Raw genomic sequence first — 24,090 nt, 5'->3', positions numbered from 1 at the left:
ATTTATCTTTGTTTCACTTGCTTGGCCAGTGACGTGTCAGCATTGAAGATACCTTTGGCTTCAATGTGGTGGAGGGTTTTGCCGACCTTGTCTTCAATGTACCTTAGGGATTCTGGTCTGATGTTGAGGTCTTTAATCCATTTTGATTTGATTTTTGTGCATGGTGATAAATGGAAGTCTAAGCCCATTTTTTTGTATGTAGCCGTCCAGTTTTGCCAGCACAGTTTGTTAAACATGCTTTTCTTGCCCCACTTCACATTTCTTGCTCCCTTATTAAAGATTAGATAATCATATATTTGGGGGGGGTGTCAGAGTATTCAACCCTGTTCCATTGGTCTGCAGCTCTGCCTTTGTTCCAGTACCACTCTGTTTTAATGACTATTGCTTTGTAGTAGAGTTGGAAGTTGGGGAGGTTGATTCCTCCCCTTTTCTTTTTCCCAAGAATTGCTTTAGCTATTCGTGGAGCCTTATTTTTCCATATGAATTTCAGGAGCGCTTGCTCCATTTCTTTGAAGAATGTCAAGGGTATCCCTATAGGGATCGCATAGGGATCGCATTAAATTTGTACAATGCTTTGGGGAGAATTGCCATTTTGACAATATTAATTCTTCCTATCCATGAGCAGGGGATGTCTTTCCATTTCCTCGTGTCCTCTTTTATTTCCTGAAGTAGCATTTTGTAGTTTTCATTGTACAAGTCCTTTACCTCCTCTGTTAAGCTGATTCCGAGGTACTTGATTTTTTGAGGTGCAATTGTGAACGGGATTGCTTTTCTCATGTCACTTTCTTCTCTCTCATTATTTGCATATAGGAAAGCCATGGACTTTTGGATATTGATTCTATAGCCTGCAACTTTACTATACGACTCTATTGTTTCTAGGAGTTTCTTGGTAGAGGCTTTAGGGTTCTCTAGGTATAGTATCATATCATCTACGAATAGTGAGAGCTTAATTTCTTCCTTTCCTATCTGAATTCCCATAATATCTTTTTCTTGCCTAATCGCTATTGCAAGTACTTTCAGTACTATATTGAACAGAAGTGGAGAGAGTTTGTTGCATCCTTGTCTCGTCCCTGTTCTCAGAGGGAAGGCTCTTAGTTTTTCCCCATTGAGGACAATGCTTGCCATAGGCTTGTGATAAATGGCTTTAACTATATTGAGAAATGTCCCTTCTATACCCATTTTGGTGAGTATTTTCATCATAAATAGATGCTGGATCTTGTCAAATGCTTTCTCTGTATCTATTGCTATGATTATATGATTTTTATCTTTTCTTTTGTTGATATGATGGATTATGTTGATTGATTTCTGGATGTTAAACCATCCTTGCATCCCCAGGATGAATCCCACTTGGTCGTGGTGTATGATCTTTAGATGAGTTGTTGAATTCTGTTTGCTAATATTTTGTTGAGAATCTTCACATCTGTGTTAATCAGGGATATTGGCCTGTAGTTTTCTTTTTTTGTAGTGTCTTTGTTTGCTTTTGGTATTAGGGAGATATGAGCCTCATAGAAACTGTTTGGGAGGGTTTCTGTTTCTTCAATTTCCTGGAAAAGCTTGAGAAGGACTGGCAAAAGGTCCTCTTTAAATGTTTGGAAGAACTCGCTAGTAAATCCGTCTGGGCCTGGGCTTTTGTTTTTGGGAAGACTTTTGATTACCATTTCAATTTCTTTGATGTTAATTGGGCTATTTAGGTACTCCAGGTATTCTTGGTTCAGCCTTGGGAGATTATGGGAGTTGAGGAATTTATCCATTTATTCTAGGTTCTCTTGTTTCGTGGCATAGAGATTTTCAAAGTAGTCACTGATGATCTTTTGAATTTCATTGGTTTGTGTTGTGATGTCCCCCTTTTCATTTCTGATTCGGCTTATACGGGTTCTCTCTATCTCTTTCTTTGTGAGTTTTGCTAGTGGTTTATCAATCTTGTTTATTTTCTCGAAGAACCAGCTCTTGGTTTCATTGATCTTTCTGATTGTCTTTTGGGTTTCCATGTTGTTAATTTCTGCTCTAAGTTTTGTTATCTCTTTCCTTCTGCCTGGTTTTGTCTCCTTTTATTAGTTCTTTTCCAAGGTCTTGAGCTTTGAAGTCAAGTTATTTATGTGGGCCCTTTCTTCCTTCCTGAGATATGCTTGCAGAGCTATAAATTTTCCCCTTAAAATGGCTTTAGCTGCATCCTACAAGTTCTGGTAGCTCGTGTCTTTATTCTCATTTGTTTCTAGGTACCTTTTGATTTCTTCCTTGATTTCCTTCCTGACCCACTCATTGTTCAATATCGAGCTATTTAATTTCCAGTTGTTTGATTTGGTTTTCTGCATCTGTCCATGATTAACTTTTATCTTCAGTGCATCATGCTCTGAAAAGATAGCTGGTACAATGTCTATCTTGTTGATTCTGTTGAGGTATGTTGTGTGGCCCAGCGCATGATATATTCTGGAAAATGTTCCATGTGCACTGGAAAAGAATGTGTATTCCTTTTTTTGGATATATAGAGCCCTGTATAGATCTTTTAGCCCTCTCTCTTCTATTTCTTCTTTCAAATCCAGTATTTCCTTGATGAGTTTTAATCTTCTTGTTCTGTCCAGAGGAGACAGTGCGGTGTTGAAGTCTCCAACTACTATTGTGTTGCCCACAATGTCCTTCTCAAGGTCTCCTAACAGCTGTTGTATGTATTTAGCTGGTCCCTCATTGGGTGTGTAGACATTTAGGAGTGTGATTTCTTCCTGCTGTACATATCCTGTGACTAATAAAAAGTGGCCTTCACTATCCCTTCTAATCTTTTTCAACCTGAAGTCTATGTTGTCCGATACTAGTAAAGCCACCCCAGCTTTCTTGAGGGAGTTGTTTGCTTGCCGGATTGTTTTCCATCCTTTGACTTTGAGTCTGTTTTTTTTTCTGGCTATTCAGATGTATTTCTTGCAGGCAGCAGAATGTTGGGTTCAGTCTCTGAATCCATTTTGCCAGTCTGTGTCTCTTAATTGGTGAATTTAGACCATTAACATTAAGGGAGATTATTGTTATGGGATTTTGTGCCATCTTTGTGTAAGGGTCTGTTGTGCTTATAGTGGTTGTTCTTGTCTTACAATAGCCCCTTTAGTGCTTCTTTTAGGTTTAGTTTTGAGTCTATGAAGTTCCTGAGCTGTTGTTTATCTCCAAAGTAGTGTATGATTTCTTGAGTTTGAATGAGAGTTTGGCCGGATAAAGTATTCTTGGTGAAGCGTTGATTTCATTGATTTTTTTCACTATATCCCACCATTGCCTTCGGGCTTGGAGGGTTTCCTCTGATAGATCTGCTGTGAATCTAACGGGTGCTCCTTTGTATGCAATTTCCTTCTTGGTCCTTGCTGCTTGCAGTATTGTGTCTGTTTGGATGACGTCCATCATTGTAACTATGATATGTCTTGGGGTTTTTCTATTAGGATCTCTTTTAGCTGGCACCCTTCGGGTGCCTTGAATCTGGATGCCCGCATTGTCCAGCTGTGTGAAGTTTTCCGCAATGATTTGTTTGACTGTGTCTTTTTCATTGGGGTTGGTTCCCTGTGGTTCTGGTAGTCCAATGATTCTAATGTTGTTCCTCTTGAAATCATCCCCTAGGACTCTGATTCTGGCCAGAGCTATTTTGAGGTCTCTTGCCATGGTTTGTTGTTGCCTGTAGGCTTCTTGCAGCTCATCTTCAAGCATACTGATTCTGTCTTCGGCTGCAGTCATCCTATTGTTGAGGGCAGCCAGAGAGTTTTTGATTTCATGTAACGAATCCTTCATTTCTTTTTGAAGGTTTTTTATTTCTGCTCTCATTTCTTCCCGTATTTTGTCGGCTGTCTGTTATATTGTTTCCGCCAGGTCCTCCTTGAAGTTGTCCATCTTTGCATTGAGTTCATTGAACATGTTGAGGATTTCAACTCTGAATTCTTTATGAGAGAGATCAATTTTGTAGGAAACGCCTATTGAGGTTTCTGGATTCCTTTGATCGTCCTGTGCTGCAATGCGGATTTTCGCTGTTTCTTCATGTTGTTGTGGTGGTATGAAAGAGGCACCTTGAAGATGAGTATCCCTGTTTCCTCTTGTTGCGAAAAGGATTGTGGATAGGCTCAGTCAATAGTGGTTGCCTTTTTATTTCCCGCTTGTAGAACCTGGCTCCCACTGAGATGTTCCTTGAATCTTTCTGTGAAGTCTTGTGGTTTATTGTCCTACTGCTTGCGAATAGCTAGGATGTTAGTCTTAGATATGATGTTGAGGAAACTATCTTCCCCCGTGTTAGCGTTGGCCGGCCAGTAAAGAGGCCACGCCCACTTTTCTTAGGCCACGCCCCCTGGCGATTAGGCCACACCCTTTTCCCACAACCCGACAGCGGTCAAGGGGCTGAGGTCGGTGTGCCGGCCACTTTGCCGGCAGTCCGGAGGGGAGGGAAACCCGGGGTGCTCAGGGCCTCGGAGCAGGCTGGGTCCAGAAGGGCGGGTCGAGGGAGCGTCACAGACCTGAGCCAGAAGACAGAACGGCTGCGGCACTTGGTTTTGGCTCGCAGGCCACTCGGCCAGCAGTCCGGAGGGGAGAGAAGCCCGGGGTGCTCCCATAGTTCTTTTAAATGATAAAATCTTGCACCACTGTCGTGCATTTACTATAACTGATAAACGTGCATTGACAAATCATAATTCCCCAGATGTTACATTTTGGTTGGCTCACTTGTAGTGCTGTATACCCCATGAATTTGCACAAATGTATAATCATCTATCATATCATTACACACTACTGTTACTGCCTAAAAATTCTCTAGGGCAGGAATTTTTTCTTTTCCAATTTGTTCTCCATACCTGTAATGGAAAGCACGCATTTTTAAATATCTGCATAATGGACTATATAGATAGAACCATATTACCTTTTAATATTGATTTATTTACATTATAACAGGGTTTTTTTTAGATTAATATATGTCTTTTCTCATTTTGGTAGGTAACTTCTTTTCATTATTGAATAATTCTCCACTGTCTAGATTTAAGAATGTTAATCCATTTACCCATTTAAGGTCACTTGGTTTGCTTCAAGTTTTGCTGATTTTAAATAAGTTTCTATAAACATTTGTATAAAGTTTCTTTCTGAACATGCTTCTGCATTTGTTTCAGCACATGTCAAGGTATATGATAGTTCAATATGTTTAATTTTGGTTTCGGCTTTAGTTTTTGGAGGTGAGGCGCAACTGGCTGTAAACAGGACTGGCTCCTTGCTCTGTGCTCAGGGATCATTGCTGTCAGTACTCAGGGGACCATATGCAGTGCCAGGGATCAAACTCGGGTCATCTACATGCAAGGAAGTTGTGTTGCACACTTTACTATCTCTTTAGCCTTTTGAGTATATTTAACTTTAAAAGAAATAACCAAATCATCTCTCAAATTGACTGCAACTATTTGTATTTTATTTATTTCCAATTTTTACATATGTGCCAGCTTTTGATATTAGATTTTGACCACTCTAATATGATGGTGTTTTTCGTATTAATTTTTGCTCCTCTGATGGCATATTCTATATGGCAATTTTGTTATATTTTAATTAATTTATTTTATTTATTTTTTATTGAACCACCTTGAGATACACAGTTACAAAGCTATCCATGATCTGGTTTCAGTCAAACAATGCTCCAATCCCCATGCCACTATCTGTGTACTGTCCCACACCAATATCCCCACTTCACTTTCACCACCCCCACCCCCACCCTGCAGCCTGTCTTTATAACAGGCAATTTCTCTCTCTCTTTCTCTCTCTCTTTCCCTCTCTCTTTTCCCCTCTCTCTCATCTTCCCCATCTCTCTTGCCTTCCCTCCTTCCCTCCCTTCTCCCCCCCCCCTTTTTTTTGCATTATGGTTTGCAAAAGAGATAGAGAGGTTATCATGTTTGTTCCTTTACCAAATTTCAGCATGCAGTCTTTATCCAGAATGATCATTTCCAACTATCCTTGTCATAGCGGTCCCTTATTTATCCTAATGATAAAGCAATTTTAAATTCCTTATGCGCTATTGGTGCTTCTTCTCTGGCTAGACTTCTATGTTCAACTCTCTTGTTCAATTTTTATTGCCTATTTTTTTGTTTTTACTTTGGATAACAGTTTTTTTTTTATCAATTTGATTGAGTGTGTTGGGGGGGAGGCAATTGTTGGGCTGCATCTGCCAGTCCTCAGGGTTTAAGTCCTGTCTCTGTGCTGACGGATAACTCCTAGAGGTCATCAGGGAATCATTTGCAGTACCAGAGATCTAAATAGAATCAGCAAACACAGTAATGTCTGTTCTATTATTCTGACCCCATCAGTTGGATATTTTGCAAATAATTTTCTTCCTTTTATGGGTTGCATTCTGTGTTCTTGACTGTTTTCTCAGTAAATAAGTTATTAATGTTATTACGGTTTAACTTATCAATTACTTATTTGCTGCATCATGGTTTAATCATTATACTTAAAATAGCTTTTAATGTCATAATCAGTGTAGGTTTTCTCTTCTATTATTTTCTAGGATTTTTCACAATTTTAAATCTATGATTCAATTTCAGTTGCGATGTATAAAGGGTATACTCTTGTGTCTACCTTTATCTTTTCTCTGTGTGGTGGGGGAGAAAGTGTGATTGTTTAGTTGCTCTAAGCATCGTTTGCTGGAAACAATATTTTTTACATGATTATATTGTCTTATGCTGCTTACATTCTTCCTCTGAATAGCCATGCTCATGAATGGTTTTCATCCATTTCACAATGGTGCTTTTACCAGACTCCCCAGCACGGAGCAGCAGCAGCTTCACTTCCTTGGCCGCCTTCTCCCCATCCTCTCGCAGATTGCTGTCGATCATCTTGCTCAGAGGGACTGGCAGAGGAATGCAGGTGTGCAGGACTCCGGGGCTGAGATCTCCAAGTCTGCTCAGATTGGGACTGGGCCTTCTCCACCCAGACCCCCCATTTTCCACTAGTTTGGCAGCCACACCAACAAACTGCCCCCAGCGCCATGTAATCCCACCAACAGCCAATATCCAGAGACTATAAGACCAAGCTCCTGGAAGACATCTAATAGCCTCCTTCTTGGAGAACCTGACAAGCTAAGGAGAGTCTGTTACTCGCACGGGAGAGCCTTGCAAGCTCCCCACGGCGTTTTCATATCCCAAATACAGTAAACGATATATACTACGTATCTCTTGGAGATCCCAGCAAGCTACCGAGAGTATCCCGCCCACATGGCAGAGCCTGGCAAGCTACCGTTGGCGTATTTAATACGCCATAAACAATAACAATAGGTCTCATTCCCCTGACCCTGAAAGAGCCTCCAATTGCCGGGAAAGAGTAAGGAGAGGCTGCTAAAATCTCAGGGCTGAGTGTAATAGATACGTTACTGGTCGAGTAAATCACTGAACAACAGGATGACAGTGATACAGGGATATTGTCTTAGCTTCAGGTGAAAGGCAAATTCACTCTTTACCTCTTCTATATCTTGACCATATATTTTGTTTCATTGATGTGTTTTCCATTGTTCTCTGGATTACTATAGTTTTATGGTGCAGTTTTCAAGTTGGCTACTAATCTAAGTTGGGTACACCTCCACCTTCATCTCCCTCAATTTGTTTTGGCTCCTCTGCATCTTTTGCTTCTCAGTGTAAAATTTAGAATCAGGACTGGAACAATAGTAAAGTGGGCGGGGCTTTTGCCTTGTACACAACTGACCTGAGTTTGCTCCCTGCACCAGGCATAATCCTCTGACTGTGCCACGTGTGATTCCTGAGCACAGAGCCAAAAGCAAACCTTGAGCACACACCTCTGTGACACAAAGAAAAGCAAACAAACAAAAACCAAATAATGTTAAGAATCACTTTCAAAATCCACAAATAATGATCGTTGATCTTGACCGTGATTGTATCAAACCTATAAATCATAATATAAAGATATAATATAGGACAATGATGATCTTCTATTTATTGGGTAGGTCATAGCAAAGGTATGAGTTAAGTATTCTCTCCTAGAAGAGGGCATTCTTATATGCGTTATAAAAAGCCTTTCTAAACTTACAACTTTGCCTAAAATACCTAAACAAATAATTTTTTTTGCTGACAATGGTTTAAAACAGGCAGGAGTTTGATATAGGCACCATTACATAAAGCATATAAAGAGTAAAAAAGTGTAGAAAATTTTTTATAGGCTATTATAATTATTTGACCTAAACAATCTTTGCTTTTTGGTTCTAAAAATGTCAGATAAAAATGCCAAATTTTCATATTTCACCATAATTAAGAAAATTAAAAATACAAAGGTTATTTTGTATTCTTCTACATTATTTAACCAAAATTTATGCTCTAAAAATAAAATTATTTCATTATTTCATCATTATTCTAATATTTTTAAAGTGGAGCAAATGTTAAGTCACTTCAACTAAATATCAATGAAAATAGATACCCTTTTAGTACACTTATTCTTCATTATGTAGCCCAGCACTTAGAAAACTTATTAGTGTAGGAAATCGAAATGTAGAATAAATTAATTAAAAAATGACTCTTAACTGACATATTACAGATGTTTCATTATTAATTCTTAGTATTTTGAAAATAAAATTTTATCTTTAATTTAAACTTGGGGAAAAGAAAACAATTCTGTAATATTTCTATTCATTAGCAAATTATAGAACCTATTCCATCACAGTGACATACTGATAAATGTTTAAAATAATAATTGGGGTAGACTGCAATAACTCTTCTATTTGCCAAGATTCCCAATATAAATATTCTTAACATAGCCCATTTTAAGTTAGTGACATGCTATTAACATGCCAATACGCTAATAAAATATTTGAAAATTTAATAATCAGCTTCAGTGATCTAATATTAGCCTTCTTCATTATACAACCAGCCCAAACCTCTAATGTGGATGATATTATCAGGAATGCCAAAATATATATTCTAATAAAATACTTCTAATTTATGAACTGCTCTAAGATAAATATGAAAATATTTTCTAATATATAAAGCCTTGAGAATATATTAGTTGTAGTGAATTTGTATTAATAATTCTATAACTTAGAAATGTTTCTTATATAGCTTTCTCTAACCAAAAAGAAAAAAGAATGTTCGAGCTTGAAAGATACAACAGCAGGTTCTGAAGGTCCGTATGGTCTTCTGAGCTTACCAGGAGTGTTCTTTGAGTCCTGAGCCAGGAGTAGATCTAAGAACAGCTGTATATAGCCCCTGAACAAAAAAAGAAAATAAAGTAATATGCAAACTCATCTGTCTGTGCTTCATTTTTACATCACAATTTAACCTAAAATTTTTCCAGTTCTTAGGGACATGTAGTCGTAATTGTGATTTTTTTACATTTTGTGATAAATTTTGTTGTATCTTTAAATAGAAATGAAAATGGCAGTCATTTTTTATAGCGTGGGGGCAAAGTGACTTGAAATACATTTGTATATACAGCAAGTGGCTTGGAATATTTATGTTCAGAGATAAACATACACATCTTCTATTTCTGGAATAGAATTTAGAGTGGCATCTCAGTTTAAAAAAACTCATCTGATTTTGGATTTTCAGATAGAAAGTGAAAGTAGTTTATGTTCTCTGTTAGGATTAGCAAATGTGGCATTGCTTTTCCATTAGGATTAGCTGTCAACCATCATCTGTAATACCAGAAAAATCACAACTCCACTCTGAGCTAGCCCAGGAAATAATTCTAAGAGGTTACTATCAGTTTGTTTTAAGGTATGCAGAAACAGAAAACTTTTAAAAGAAGCAAAATCCTCTCCTGATTCTTTGACATGAGCAAATTTGCATTATATAGCCAATGAGTTCACTTTGATCTAATTTACTTCATTTAATAACATATTATAAGGAGTTCCATTTTTCTTTGTTTGAATTTGACTCTTTGGCAGACAGAAACATCTAAGTTGTCATTGATTATTTTTAAAAATGCATAAAGAGTCTCCTCAGTAGCTTGAGAGATAGCTCAGGGATCAGAAAAAAAAATAATTTCATCTCTAGAAGAATGGGCTGGAATGATAGCACAGCAGCACAGCGGTTGGGCTTTCGCCTTTCACTCGGCCAACCCGTGTTCGATTCCTCCGCCCCTCTTGGAGAGATAGTAATATGCAATGGTAAGGCACTTGATTTGCAGAAAGTCAAGTTGGTTCTATCCCAGAAACAGCATATATTCCCCTAAACCCTTTTAGGGATAATTCTTGATCACAGAGTTAAGAGTAGGTTCTGAGCAGAGTCGAGTGTGGTCCAAGCTCAAATATTAAAATATAGGGACCCTCTTCGCCTAAAGACTTTGATTCCAGAGATCTAACACATTCGGGCATCCAGCGCAGCATCCGATAGCAATGCACTGGGACTGCGAACTGGGCTACAACTCTGTACTGACGGGGGTGGATTTTTTTCCTCCCCACCCTGTCTTCCTGCACGGAAAGCGGCAGCCTGGCGGCACCCACGTGGCAACCGCCATCTTCTATGACTCCAAACCCAGAGATATTTGGTTTTTACTTTTGGGGCTCCCAGGAACTCATGGGAACAGGGCGTAACCGGCACGCCCTCGGCCCAGATAAATCTGGAGCCACTGAGCGTGAATCGGACCCTCTGCGCCTAAAGACTTTGATTCCAGAGACTTCTTACAGCAATGCACTGGGACTGTGAGCCGGGCTATGTAATTTCTGGCAGAATTTTTCGTGGACTTTATACAGAAATCCAAAACCGCACAGACTCAACATTTATAATTGTCAGCAATGTGAAACGGTTCCTTTTGAACAGGTCTGACTTGGGGGGGAAACTCCAAATAATAACAGTAAGTTTTTGTTGAAATATTTAAGGTTTTTAATGTAGCAGCCACCTCTCTGGACTGTGAATTAAGCAAAAGCCCCACGCTGGCCGGTGCAGCGTGGCGTACACCATACTATGAGGCGCAGGAAGGGGGATGAGGGGGAAAAAAAAGGGAAAAGGAAAAAGGAAAAAAAAAGAGTTATGTACTTGTAGCAGTGGGGCTACATATCTCTTCATTTCCAGCAATGGAAAACTAATTATCAAATGCTTCCTTGGTAGTAGGTCTGTCTCTCTTGGGTGGAAACTCCAACAACTATAGTGAGTTTTGTGTTGAATTATGGAATGTAATCAAGGTAAAGAGCAAATGAAGTGAAATTCATTAGTTATACAGTAGGGGGTAGGGGGTGGGGGCGTGGGTATACTGGGGTTTTTGGTGGTGGAATATAGGCACTGGTGAAGGGATGGGTGTTTGAATATTGTATAACTGACATATAAACCTGAGAACTTTGTAACGTTCCACATGGTGATTTAATAAAAAGTTAAAAAAAAATAAAATATATATCTGTGCATATATATTTATACATATATGCAGACAAATTTACTTCTATGCTTATTCCAACCAAGGAAAGGGGTCTTTTTTTCTCCCAAGAAAAATCAAAATAAGGGGCTGGAGCAATAGTATAAACAGGTAGGGCATTTGCCTTGCATGCAGCTGACCCAGGTTTGATTCCCAGCATCCCATATGGTCCTCTGAGCACTACCAGGGATGATTCCTGAGTGCAGAGCTAGGAGTAACCCCTGTATATTGCCAGGTGTGACCCATAAAGCAAAAAAAAAGAATAAGAAGAAAAATCAAAATAACTGCTACGTGTGATAAAAAATCAGAAATACCTCCATTGGCAAGAGAGGAAAATTAATAAATAATGTGTATTTCAACCACCAGACAGATTTAACTGATAAAACGATTTAAGAAAAGCAATGATTTGATTTTAGGATATACTTAATAACATGTAAAACTGCTTAAAATAGATATTATGTACTGAACACTGCTTGACAGAGAATCAGCAGTTTGTGCATAAGCATTTTGTCCTTCAAAAATAACTAGAGATAGATGCTTTTTTCAAAAATTTTTATTTGACCCAGTTTGTTATCTTTTCACTGTTGATGAATGTGAATCGCCATATATATACATTAGTGGTGAATCTCTCATGTATACTCTTACACAATATCTTTTTGTAGATAAATAATATAACAATGTTGTTGATAGATAATTTCAAAGTCAAGCCATAAGTGCTCATAGGAAATGCCTATGAAATCTTAGTTGTCTTGTTCCATTAACATGTAGAGAAATAAGAATGTTCTCTAAATTTAGACCAACTCAGGTGAATTGGTTATCTAGAAATAAACAGTGTGAGATGAATATAGCCCCCGGTAAACATCTTGTTATATCTCCTGTTTAAATTATTAGAATTTTTAAGAGTTTGGGGGTTATACCTGGTGTTTTTCAGAGCTTACTCCTGGGACTGCACTTGAGAATCACTCCTAGTGGGCTCAGGGGACCATACCGGGTACTGGGATTGAACCAGGTTGGTCAGAGCAAGGCAGACACCCTACCTGCTATACTCGCTCTTTGGCCCATAAATTATTAGAAATTTAAAATATTATACTTAATAGAAATTGCAACTAAAATCTACTAGGACTCTATCACTGTGTCACTGTATCACTGTCATCCTGTTGCTCATTGATTTGCTGGAGCGGGCACCAATAACGTCTCGATGTGAGACTTATTGTTACTATTTTTGGCATAGTATTTGATACTAGTACCCAAAATTAAAATATATCTTAAATGTGTTCCCTTTAATTCTGTACCTTCTTTTATGTTCTCTAAAGTTTTCTTTCTTCTTGATTAATCCTATAACCAAGACCTTAAGTCTTTCAGACTTAGCAAATGTAGGATATAGAGTAACAACATTTATGAAAATAATCAATAAGCATATTGTAATTTGTTGCCTCAGATAATATTTATGAACTGAAAAGAATTTTCACTTCTGCTTTTTAATGCACAGATACATAACTCTATTATCTAGTCTTCTGACATTCATAAAACTATTGATCATATTTTTCTTAAATAAAAATTCTTAGTATCTGCCAAATATGTTTTTGGGCACATAAATAAGTCAATGAAAAATTTCTACTGATGTAGATAAGTACTCTATAATGTTCTATAATTGCTTATGTATTTTTTGAAACCTATCCAAAGATAAGTTTAATTTGTACAAACACAGTTAATTTGTTTTTTTTCATTTGAAAAGCCCTAACACGAAGATTTTATGTAAATTTAAAAATGGAATTTACATTAATTCATATTTGTATTCCTTTAATAATTGAGCTTTATATAGATTTTCTAGAATCAAATTTAATAGAACTATCATTCTATCATTCAAGTTCAGTATGTCTGTTCTGATATCAAAGTCAGGTATTATTACATCTAAAAATTTTCTTCGAAAATGTTCTGTAACATTACCTCTAGAAAAATTATTTAAAGAACCTCAGATATTGTCTAGTAGTCTTTTCTAACATTTTTCTATCATCTTGATTTTCCTTAGGTCATAAAAGAAGACTCATGGGTAACTCATTTTGCTCCTATTGACAGGGACATATGGAATAGAACAAGAAATATTCAGGATTTAGAAACTTGTTTTCAAAATTTTCAAACCAGACTAGCTTTTAATATTTTGTTTAATTATCTATGCACCAATTATTCTCTATATAGCCATGAGAACTCTTTATTTTTATTTATTTATTTATTTATTCATTTATTTATTTATTTTTCCTGCATGGGAGAGTCTTGCAAGCTAGCTACCCATGACATATTTGATATGCCTAAAAATGTAACAACAAGGTGATATATTTGGCATGCCAAAAACAGTAATAACAACGTGCTCTTTGTGTTTTTGGAGCAAGCAGATGCCATTGGGCTACATTAGCATTTCACAGGGACAAATGAAGACATTGCTGGTGCCCACTGGAGCAATTCAATGAACAACAGGATGACAGTGATTCAGTGAGTGAAGTATGTCTATTAGTATCTTCAAATCTGAGCAATAACTTTATTAAGGAATTGTATCCAATTTAAAGATTCTTTTACACCTAGATTTCCAATTCTTTCATTCAAACTCGTCTGCATTTCTAGATTTTAGGCGACCCCATTAGCAACATAGCTGAGTATTCTGTTAAGAGGTTTCTTTGTTTTTGTTTTTTTTAATAAGAAATATTTTATTGTATAACCGTAAAAAAAAATTACAAAGCTTTCAGTTTTAAGTCACAGTCAAATACTGATTAAACCCCCATCCCTTCACCAGTGCACATGTTCCACCACCAAGAACCCCAATACACCCCCCTCCCACCCCACCCCCCATCTAAGTAGCTAATGATATTCCCTTTATTCTCTATATACTTTGAGTACATTCCATATTTCCATACAGAACTCACTATTATTGTTTGGAAATTTTCCCCAACAATCAGGCCTGCTGAATAGGCATCATCTAATAATTTCTCTTCATTGCTGAGAGTGAAAACTTTGAGTCCGCGCGGCCGTGATTTTTTGGGATTTCTAATATTTTAGCTCAGTTCACAGTCAAAATGGTTGGCTGCAAGAATCCTCTCTGGTGCCAAAATGGGTTAGGAGACCTCAGGATCACAGACTTCAGGCTCGGAGGGTCTGCTTCTCGTTCCGCGGCTCCGGATCATCTTAACAGGCTTGTTTAGTCAAATTAATTAAATGCCATTATCTTTCCAGAAGAGAGTTGTTATTTAGATAAGTTTATTAATTCAGTGTTTTCTGTTTTTGTATTTATACACAGACTCCATTTACATAGTTATATCTTATTATAAAACCCTCTTTTAAGCATCTTTCTTTCAGGTCCTTAGATATGAAGGCAATTGTAATTTTCTCATTTATGAAAAATAATTTATAATATGCCTTTCCTCCAAATTTACATAAGTTGTTTACTTGATTTATATTATTTCTGGTTTATTAAGTGATTTTATGAGGTTGTTGATCTCCAGGTAATTCTATAAGTACTCATTCAAACAAGAAGAACATAGATCACTTTCCTGAGTTCCTTGAAGTCTGGTAACCAATATTACAGAACTGAGTCTACAAATTTCCCTCAGGGGAGGCCATGTCATAAAGAACTACCCTAATAGAACTAAGGTATAACAACCAAGATCAATAGAAACAAATGACAGATAACATGAAATAAATGTGAAAGATTTATAAAGAAGGAAAGAAAAATGTTTCATAGGAACATTATTAACATTATAAACTTGGACAGCTATATGAGAAAGGAAGTGTGTAACTCACTCAAAATATAGCAAATGAGAAATTTAAAGGCCTGTTGAAGAAATGGTCAAAATCTACCTTGACTAAAATTCCTCTCTGAGCACCTAAGTATATACAGTAGTCAATAAAGGTAAAGAATGATTTAAACTAGATAATGGAATACTTCTAATTCTTGAATGGGCAGCTTGAGTTTTAGTTTGTGGTGAACATCTTAAAAGTTGTTCTCACTGAAGGGATATTCAGGGCCACTGATTTTAAAAGTAATCCAATTGATATCTTAAATCTTTAATAACATCAAAAGATAGTTTCCAAAATAATGAGGAGAATTGCTTCAGCCACCAATACTTTATTCGGTACATAATTCAAACTTTAAAAATATTTGGCTGCATTACTAATACAGCATAAATTAATAAGTGAGATATTATATATTCATTAACAGGGTATAAAAGGGTGAATTATATGTGAAATGATAATCCAGAGTTCAGAATTCAAGATAAGGCAAGTTATAAATAACTCTAAAGTGAATTTAAGATCAGTAAAGAATTAGGGAAAGATTCATGAAAAATATGGTCCAGATATGGGATTCAAACAAGTTATATATTATATTTATTTAGATATCATGTAAAGAATAAATAACATATGTAGAGAAGTTGCTTTACTTGAGAAATCATAATGCCCTGAAATTATTTTTAGAAGTACAGATTTCTAGTGGGCTCTAAGAGTTCTAGAATAATTCCTTAAATTATCAGACATACTAAGCTGCATATGATCTGTTTGATGTTTCTGATATTTGAAAGAATTGGCTCACTGATACTCTGTTCACTTTGTCTAATAACAATGAAAAATTTTGAATTTTATTTAAATTTTTAAATCTTCGATGACATACTAATGTGAAAACTATAATGTAGATACTAAGTCAAAAGTTGAAGAATGATACAATTAGTGACCTTAAAGGCTAGTGGGAAACTTGAACGTAAAAGAACATCAGTTAGTGACCAGCTACGTGAAATTTAGGAGAGAGACCACTAAAGAGGAAAAAAGGGGGGCTGGGGAGCGATAGCACAGCGGGTAGGGCGTTTGCCTTGCATGCGGCCGACCCGGGTTCGATCCCCGGCATCCCATATGGTCCCCCAATCACCGCCAGGAGTAATTCCTGAGCATCACTGGGTGTGACCCCAAAAGGGGGGGGGGCTGGAGTGATAGTGTATAGGATGTTTGCCTTGCATGTGACCTACCCGGGTTTGATTCCCAGCATCCTGCATGGTCCCCCAAGCACCACAGGAGTAATTCCTGAGTGCATGAGTCAGGAGTAACCCCTGCACATCACCAGGTGTGACCAAAAAAAAAAAAAAAGGAAAGAAAGGAGATCCTAGAAATTTAACTAAACTTCACTGTTAACTAACATGTAGTTCTATTCAGAACTGATATCATATGCACATGTGTTATTTCAATTGTTTATTGCCAGCATCTGTTCTTACTGGTCATGTGAAATATCATTTCTATTGTAAACTATCAGAATACTTAGGTTTATGTGTTAATTTTTGACAAAAGTTCTGGTTCTGTTTCAAATTTATATTAAACTAGATTACTCTTGTAACATAAAAATATTTAGAACTCCTTAATATTATTAAGTCACTTATTTTCTCCTTGAAATTCTTATCTGCTTTGAGAAAATTCTAGAATAAAGTTCACTACACAATCTGTCTTCTGAGTTTCTTAGTCTGTCTAATCTTTTCTTTTTGGAGACTGGCTCATTACCCTGTTTCACAGTTCACTGAAACCCTTTGTGGTCACTGAGTTCCATCCATCTTATTTTGGGTTGACTTTGTGAATCTCGCTCATTTAGAGAAGGCAATAGGGATAAGTAGATTCTGGGAACAAAAGTCTTATACTGGATAAACATGTGACACTTAAGAGCAAAGTTGACAAAAATGAAGGAAACAGTTTAGAAAGGCATAGATATGATAAACAGCAATTCTAGTGACTTTGCACAGAAAATATTTAGTTTCATTTACAGTGCAAATAAATTTAATGTGTATTTTCAGTATGCCATCGTTAATGAAGTATTATATATACATATAGATAGATAGATAAATATTTACATATCAGCCTCTTAAATTTATTAGGTTATTTATATTTTCTTTTCAAACTCATTACTATTGCGCTCTTACCATCAGTTCAAACTTTAACTTTTACCTCCTTTATCATTCTTTATTTCTCCTTTCATCTGCCTGACTAGCATATTTTCTGATTGCAATTCTTTGATTTTTTATTTTATACTTAGTACTTGTTCTGAGCTTTTAATCTCAAAGCTCCTGAGAAAATTACCCAATTAATTCTTTCCAAAGTCTTGTAAGACAAGTCATTATTAGAATTTCTACTTTTACATGTGGGGAAAAATAAGGTAGAGGCTATCACATCATGAAAAGTGATTTTTAGTCTATATTTAAACACCTGTGTTTCAATATATTGTTTTGTATTTTTCTTTAGGTGTCTTTATTAAAATATTGTAGATATTTGAATATATTCAAATATATTTTGCTATATATTTGAATATTAATTGCTCAAATATTATTGCTATAATTTTTACTTTGACATCATAATATTAATTATTCAAATAATAATCTCTTGCAATAAACAGTGAACTCATTTATTTCAATAATAGGTATTCTATTTATTATGTATATTTTATTTCTCAATACTTGGTTTTTACTTATCCTATTCTCTAATTGGTAGTCTTATGTCTTTTGCAAGCTCTTCCATGTCATTTTCAATTTGTAAATCATTCCCCATGGATATATTTGGAAATTTATAAAATAATAATTTTGTAATTTCAACTTTAAAAGTTTTCATAGTAGATGTTGTCCAGGTGAAAGTAATAAAATATGCAGACTACATTATTGCTTATTATTATCTCTTTTCCCAGTGTAAAGCTAATAAGAACTATCAAGTGTCCCTTTCTGATATAACAAATGTTTAATTTTCTTCTGAAATCTAAATCTTAAATTTTTTTGGAATTAATGAAAGTATTTTTAACTAAAGCAGAAAATTTAACTATAATTTTACTAAAATTATTCTTTCAATTATGAAAAACATTTTGAGAGCAAAGCATATTAAAATAGAATAAATATGTTTATTAAAATACATATTGATTAAATAGTTTGAGGGAAAATGACAGATAATGACTACCTAAATTTGTGTATTTGTGGTGAGGGTCATACCTGGCTGTGCTCAGGGGTCACTTCTGGTAGTACTATGTTGATTGGGTACTGGGACTGGAGCGATAGCACAGCAGATAGGGCTGTTTGCCTTTCACACGGCCAACCCAGGTTTGATTCCTCTGTCCCTCTCTGGGATCCCGGCAAGCTACTAAGAGAATCTGCCTGCAGCAGAGCCTGGCAAGCTAGCCGTAGAGTATTCAATATGCCAAAAACAATAACAACAAGTCTCACAATGGAGATGTTACTGGTGCCTGCTCATGCAAATTGATGAACAACGGTATGACAGTGCTACAGTGCTACTGGGGCTCCAGCTTGTATCAGCCACATGAACGGCAAACAATCTACTGCTTTAATTTCTCTCCTGACCCTTATTTTAATGTGATGCATATGAAGACAAACTACTCCAGGTGAGAAGTTTCTGATCTTTTAGGAACTTTTATGTACAAAGAATAAATTGTTAGCAATTTTTTTTATATATCATTCCTCTTTGTATTACCAGTCACATTTTTCTCTAGACATTAAATACTCAAAATAAAGGTAATTTAACTAGCTGCCACTGTAAAATGAAGTACATTTCAAATGATTTTCTTTAACACAGTTACTTTAACCTTCTCTCTTTTACTTGTCATTTATAAACTGTTCAATTTAGGAAGCACTGAACTAAAAGGCTCTTTTTTAATAAGATAAAAAATATCTATACTTGTTATAGAGAGATATTCTATACAAGACATATACCTGGTTACCTTTAGCTTTAAGTTTTCAATAGCAACATAGTAGAGCATCCCTTCATTTTCAGCCAGTTAACAACTGAACCAAATCACCTATTTTGGATATTATTGATTTATCAATTAGTAGTCTGAAAGACTGGGCAAAAATTAAATGTCCACAAGCCAACTAAACCTGTTTTACTGTAACTTGAGAACAAACACTGTACAGCCTATTTGCTTATCTTAAATTAATTAGGAAAGTCATGAGATGATAAACAAATAATGATAGAGGAAAATTTACAAAAACCTTCTTATAGGGATTGCTCCCATATAGCAATTATTTATTCTTGAATTGTCACTGTCACTGTCATCCCATTGTTGCTCATCTATTTGTTCAAGCGGGCACCAGTAACGTCTCTCGTAGAGAGACTTATTGTTACTGTTTTTGGTATATCCAATATGCACGGGTAGCTTGCCAGGCAGAGTGGGCACCGGTAAGGTCACTTTTCAGGATAGAGCCTCCAGGGGTAACCTGTGAGCACCACTGGGTGTGGCCCCAAATGCAGAAACAAATATACAAACATAAAAAATTAATAAAAGAGAATGCAAATAAAGAAGTATTCCACAACTGCATTGAGTTAGCAATTAAAAGATTAACCTAAAATTCAGATATGTAAAAATATAACAGAACTCAACCCTTACTAACCATAAAATATACAATTTATATAGAGACACAATAATTATCCTTGGTGCTGGACAGATAATGTATCAGGTAGGGTGCTTGCCTTCCATGATGATGATTTGGTTTCAGTACCAGAAATCCTAAATGGTTTCTTCTGGTGAGCCCTACCAGAAGTGACCTTTGAGTGCAGAGCCAGGAGTAATCCCTGAGCTCTGCTAAATGTAGCACTGTAGCACTCTCTTCCCATTGTTCATCGATTTGCTCAAGCGGGCACCGGTAATGTCTCCATTGTGAGACTTCTTGTTACTGTTTTTGGCATATATAATATGAACAGAGCAATAGCACAGTGGGTAGGGCTTTTGCCTTGCAAGAGGCCGACCTGGTTTGATTCCTCCGTCCCTCTCGGAGAGCCCTGCAAGCTACTGAGAGTATCCCGCCTGCACAGCAGAGCCTGGCAAGTTGTATTCGATATACCAAAAACAGTAACAACTGCTGAATGTAGCCCCCAAATAATAAATAAATATAAATAAATAAATAATGTCCTCTGGTTATCTTGATACGTTTTGTTTTGATGAATATTAAAATATCTATTTATGTATGTATATATATAAATGTGTATATTTTAAAAATATATTAAATGCAATTAAACATAACTACTACTCTGTAAGTGAATGAGTGATATATAGATTAAAGTGCTATTAATTTTCTCAACTATGTTTACTCTCCCACATATTTATTTCTCTAAGGATTTTAGAAATCGAATTAGTTGATCTTACATGATCAAAAAGCAATTTAATAATTACTAGATTCCAGCAATGCATATTCAAAACATTGAACCCACATTGGTAAAGGTCATTATCTACTTTTCATATAAATTTCAAAAAAACAAACTTATTTAGACTCTGAAAGAGACAGAATATAGAATACATTGCACAACATATGCCTCTGAAACTGAATATGTAATACACATGAAAAAAGGAACCTATGGTTGCCAATGGAAATGAGGTTGTTAATAAGCTGAACCTGTAATATGGAGATTATCTTTAGCTGCCCTAGTATATCCAATCTAATTTCAAGAATCCTTATTCATGAAATTAGTAACCTATCAGTGTCATTGATAGGTTGTGAAAGAAACATTTCACCTTCACTGGCTTTAAGTTGCAAAAATGCTAGTCAAGAATGCTGTGGCTTTTAGAAAGCAGAAAAGCAAAACACATTCTCTAGGGAAGACACAAAGCCTTTCCCATACCTTGATTTTATTCCAGAAACCAATTTAGATGTCTGACCTCCAGAACCACAAAGTAATAGATTTATGTTATTTTAAGTCACTATGTAGTAATTTGTTACAGTAGCACTAAAAACTGAAATAAATTCTAAGTTTCCTATTCTCATAAAGAATTATGTTGATAATAACATCTGTTGAGTTTCATAAAAACAGTTTTTTTCACAAACTTACTTCTCTAGAGAAATGTCTTAATGTAACAACTATCCATGACCAGTACTTGATTCTCTAAGTTTGTAGAGGGAAGGGAGAATGCCTATCTTGATTTTGAACTAGCCGTTCTCCTTATTATGATTGAAAGGGAGTAAAACACGCAAATCTTCCTGAGAGTGTCCTTGATTTGATAAATCACAGGTTAGTTAATCTGTCAGACTACCTTTCGAGAGAATCAAGGATCTTATTACCAAGAATCTGTTCGCAAGCACCATTGCCAGTAATCAAATACTAAGACACTTCCTGACAGTGGCAATTAATAATACACATTTGTTTATTGGCCTGTAAAATTGTCTGAGCTTGTTTCTCATTGCAAAGGAATATTTTAAATTAAAAATAAAAATAGCCTATCACAGAATATCATCAAACATCGTACAAATCATTGTAATTTGTTAAGAGGGATCAGCATTATTCTTAAAAATAAATTTAGCTTGTAATCTCTAGTTTAAATAAAAAGTGTGTCAAAGCTAGTAGCAGAGAAACTTGGTATTCTTTTTCCCAAAAGTTGCATATGGTGTTTCATCAAAGATACTGGGAGTATGCTAAACAATAGGAATAGTTAATTCAACACAAGGAAGCAATGTTTCCACTGCAAATTACTGTCTACTTCTCTCATTAGCAGTTTTGTTTTATCATAGTGATGTGTGCTATCCTTCAGACTCCAACAAACAGATTGTGAGATTGGGCATCATTAGCACATGAAGTCAAAAATGTTCACTTCCCGATTACAGCAATAAGTGGCAATATATATCCCAGAAATGGGACAAGGGTTAGGCCCTGGGAGAGTGGGCCAAGTAAAAGAACTTGCTAATGTCTGTGCTTCCTAGCAACTGTTTCCATAGTTATCTGATCACAGCACTGCCTTCTTACCTTTCGCCCCTGCTCTGTTTCCCCTCTCATTAGGCATAATTTTACTCAACAGCAAAGACTAATAAAGCAGAACCTTTTGATGAACTCTAGATTTCTGTAAATGCCTTTGGCATTTTCTCAGTGGCCAGTTACTATAACAATTGTAAAGGCATAGTGACAAATCTTTAAGAGTGGTTAAAAAAGATAATTATTTCTTTTTTTACTATTATTATAGAGGGTCAATTAGGGAAAATATAGAGCTATAACTTTCAGAGATTTACTATAGAATCTTGTTGGAAAGTCAATTTGCTTTATCTTATCTAGAAATTCATCGGGTATATCATTATCTATTATAGCACAGGTAATAAGAGTTGTCTAGGTGAAAATTGTTTCATTAATAGGGTTTTTTTAAAAATGTTGGAAAGACAGGGGCAAGCTGTTATGTCATGATATAATCTTGTAAAAATGAGGTGTTAATGAAATAGGAATACTATGTCATAACTTACAAGTGTACATTCATGCACATACACACATATATGTACATATACATATATATCAGATATATGTTTTACCATTTTAATTACTCCAGAAACTAAATTAATGTCTAAATGCAATAACAAAAATTAGAGTGCTAACTGACAGTGTTATTTAGAAGAAATGTGATTTTTATCTCCTCAAACATTTCCTGGCACGTATCTATCACTTAATAAATACCAATTTAATTACTAGAGCTTTCCTACTGCATTTTTATGTTTTATCCAAAATGTTTTCACTATTTATTTTGTAAATAATTGTATTTCTTTTCTTAGATGAAGTCAGTTATAGATAGTTGTTATATAACATGGGAGTCTTGTCCTGAGATCATCAAAGTAGAAACACTATGCTTTCTCAAATTCATACCACATGTTTCATTTTACTAAAATAGTTTTCTTTCTTCAAATTGTTTGAGCACCATGCATCTGACAAAGGATTAACATACAAGACATTTATGGCACTGAAAATAACACCATAAAAATGGGGGAAAGAGGACAAGAATTAGTCAAGAAATTGTGACCTGCCTAGATTTGATTCCATCCACACATGCAGTTCCCCAAGTAATGCCAGGAATGACAGTTGAGCTTAGGAACAGAAGTAAAACCTGAGCACTACTGGCCTAATAGCAAACAAAAATTTAAATGTGGGTCAGAGGTAGATGAACAGAAACTTATCCAAAGAAGGCATACAGATGGTCAGGAGATGTATAAAAATGCTTTGTATGACTTATGAAGGAAATGCAAATCAAAACAACACTGAGATTTAATCTCATACCAGTGAGACTTGAACACATAACAAAGAACAAAGGCAAGCAGTTTTGGTGAAGACACGGAGGAAATAGAGGTAGGAATGTTGACTTGATTAATGTTTTTAGAAAACAATATGGATGCATCTTAAAGCAAAAACAAACCATAGGAATTGAGTTCCATATAATCCAGCAATTCTACTTTTTGGCATCTAGCACAAGGGCCAAAGACTTTATTCAGAAAAGATAATGTGTGCTCCTATGTTTATTGCGGTACTATTCAAAGTAGCCAAAATATGAAAAACACAAATGTCCATGAACAGATGACTGAATAAAGAAATCATGGCACATATAAACAATGTAATATTACTTGACTATAAGAAAAGAGGAATCACACTACTGCATGGGTGGCTTTGGAGAGTACTATACTGAGTGAAGTGAGCAGAGGGAGAGATACAGAATATAAAAAATAATAAGTAATTTCCCGAAGGCAAGAGAAACTTAGAACTGATTTTTAGTAGGAAGCATATCACTGAAGGGAGAAAGGGTGTTTAGGGAGAGAGCAGACGGGGTGGGAGTGGGGAAACTGGGACAATGGTGGAGGGAACTAGACGATGGTGGAGGGTAGGTGTATGTGTAGGTGCTGGAATATTTTATTCATGGAACACTATTATTTTTAGTAATACAAATCAGTGCCAAAATTAAAGTTCTATAAAGCTGCTTTATTTCTTATCCTGAATCTGGATCCATTATGAATAACT

The sequence above is a fragment of the Sorex araneus genome, chromosome 10 (assembly GCF_027595985.1).
Source record: "Sorex araneus isolate mSorAra2 chromosome 10, mSorAra2.pri, whole genome shotgun sequence".
NCBI classification, from domain to species: Eukaryota; Metazoa; Chordata; class Mammalia; order Eulipotyphla; family Soricidae; genus Sorex; species Sorex araneus.
Note: the sequence above shows the minus strand (reverse complement) of the source record.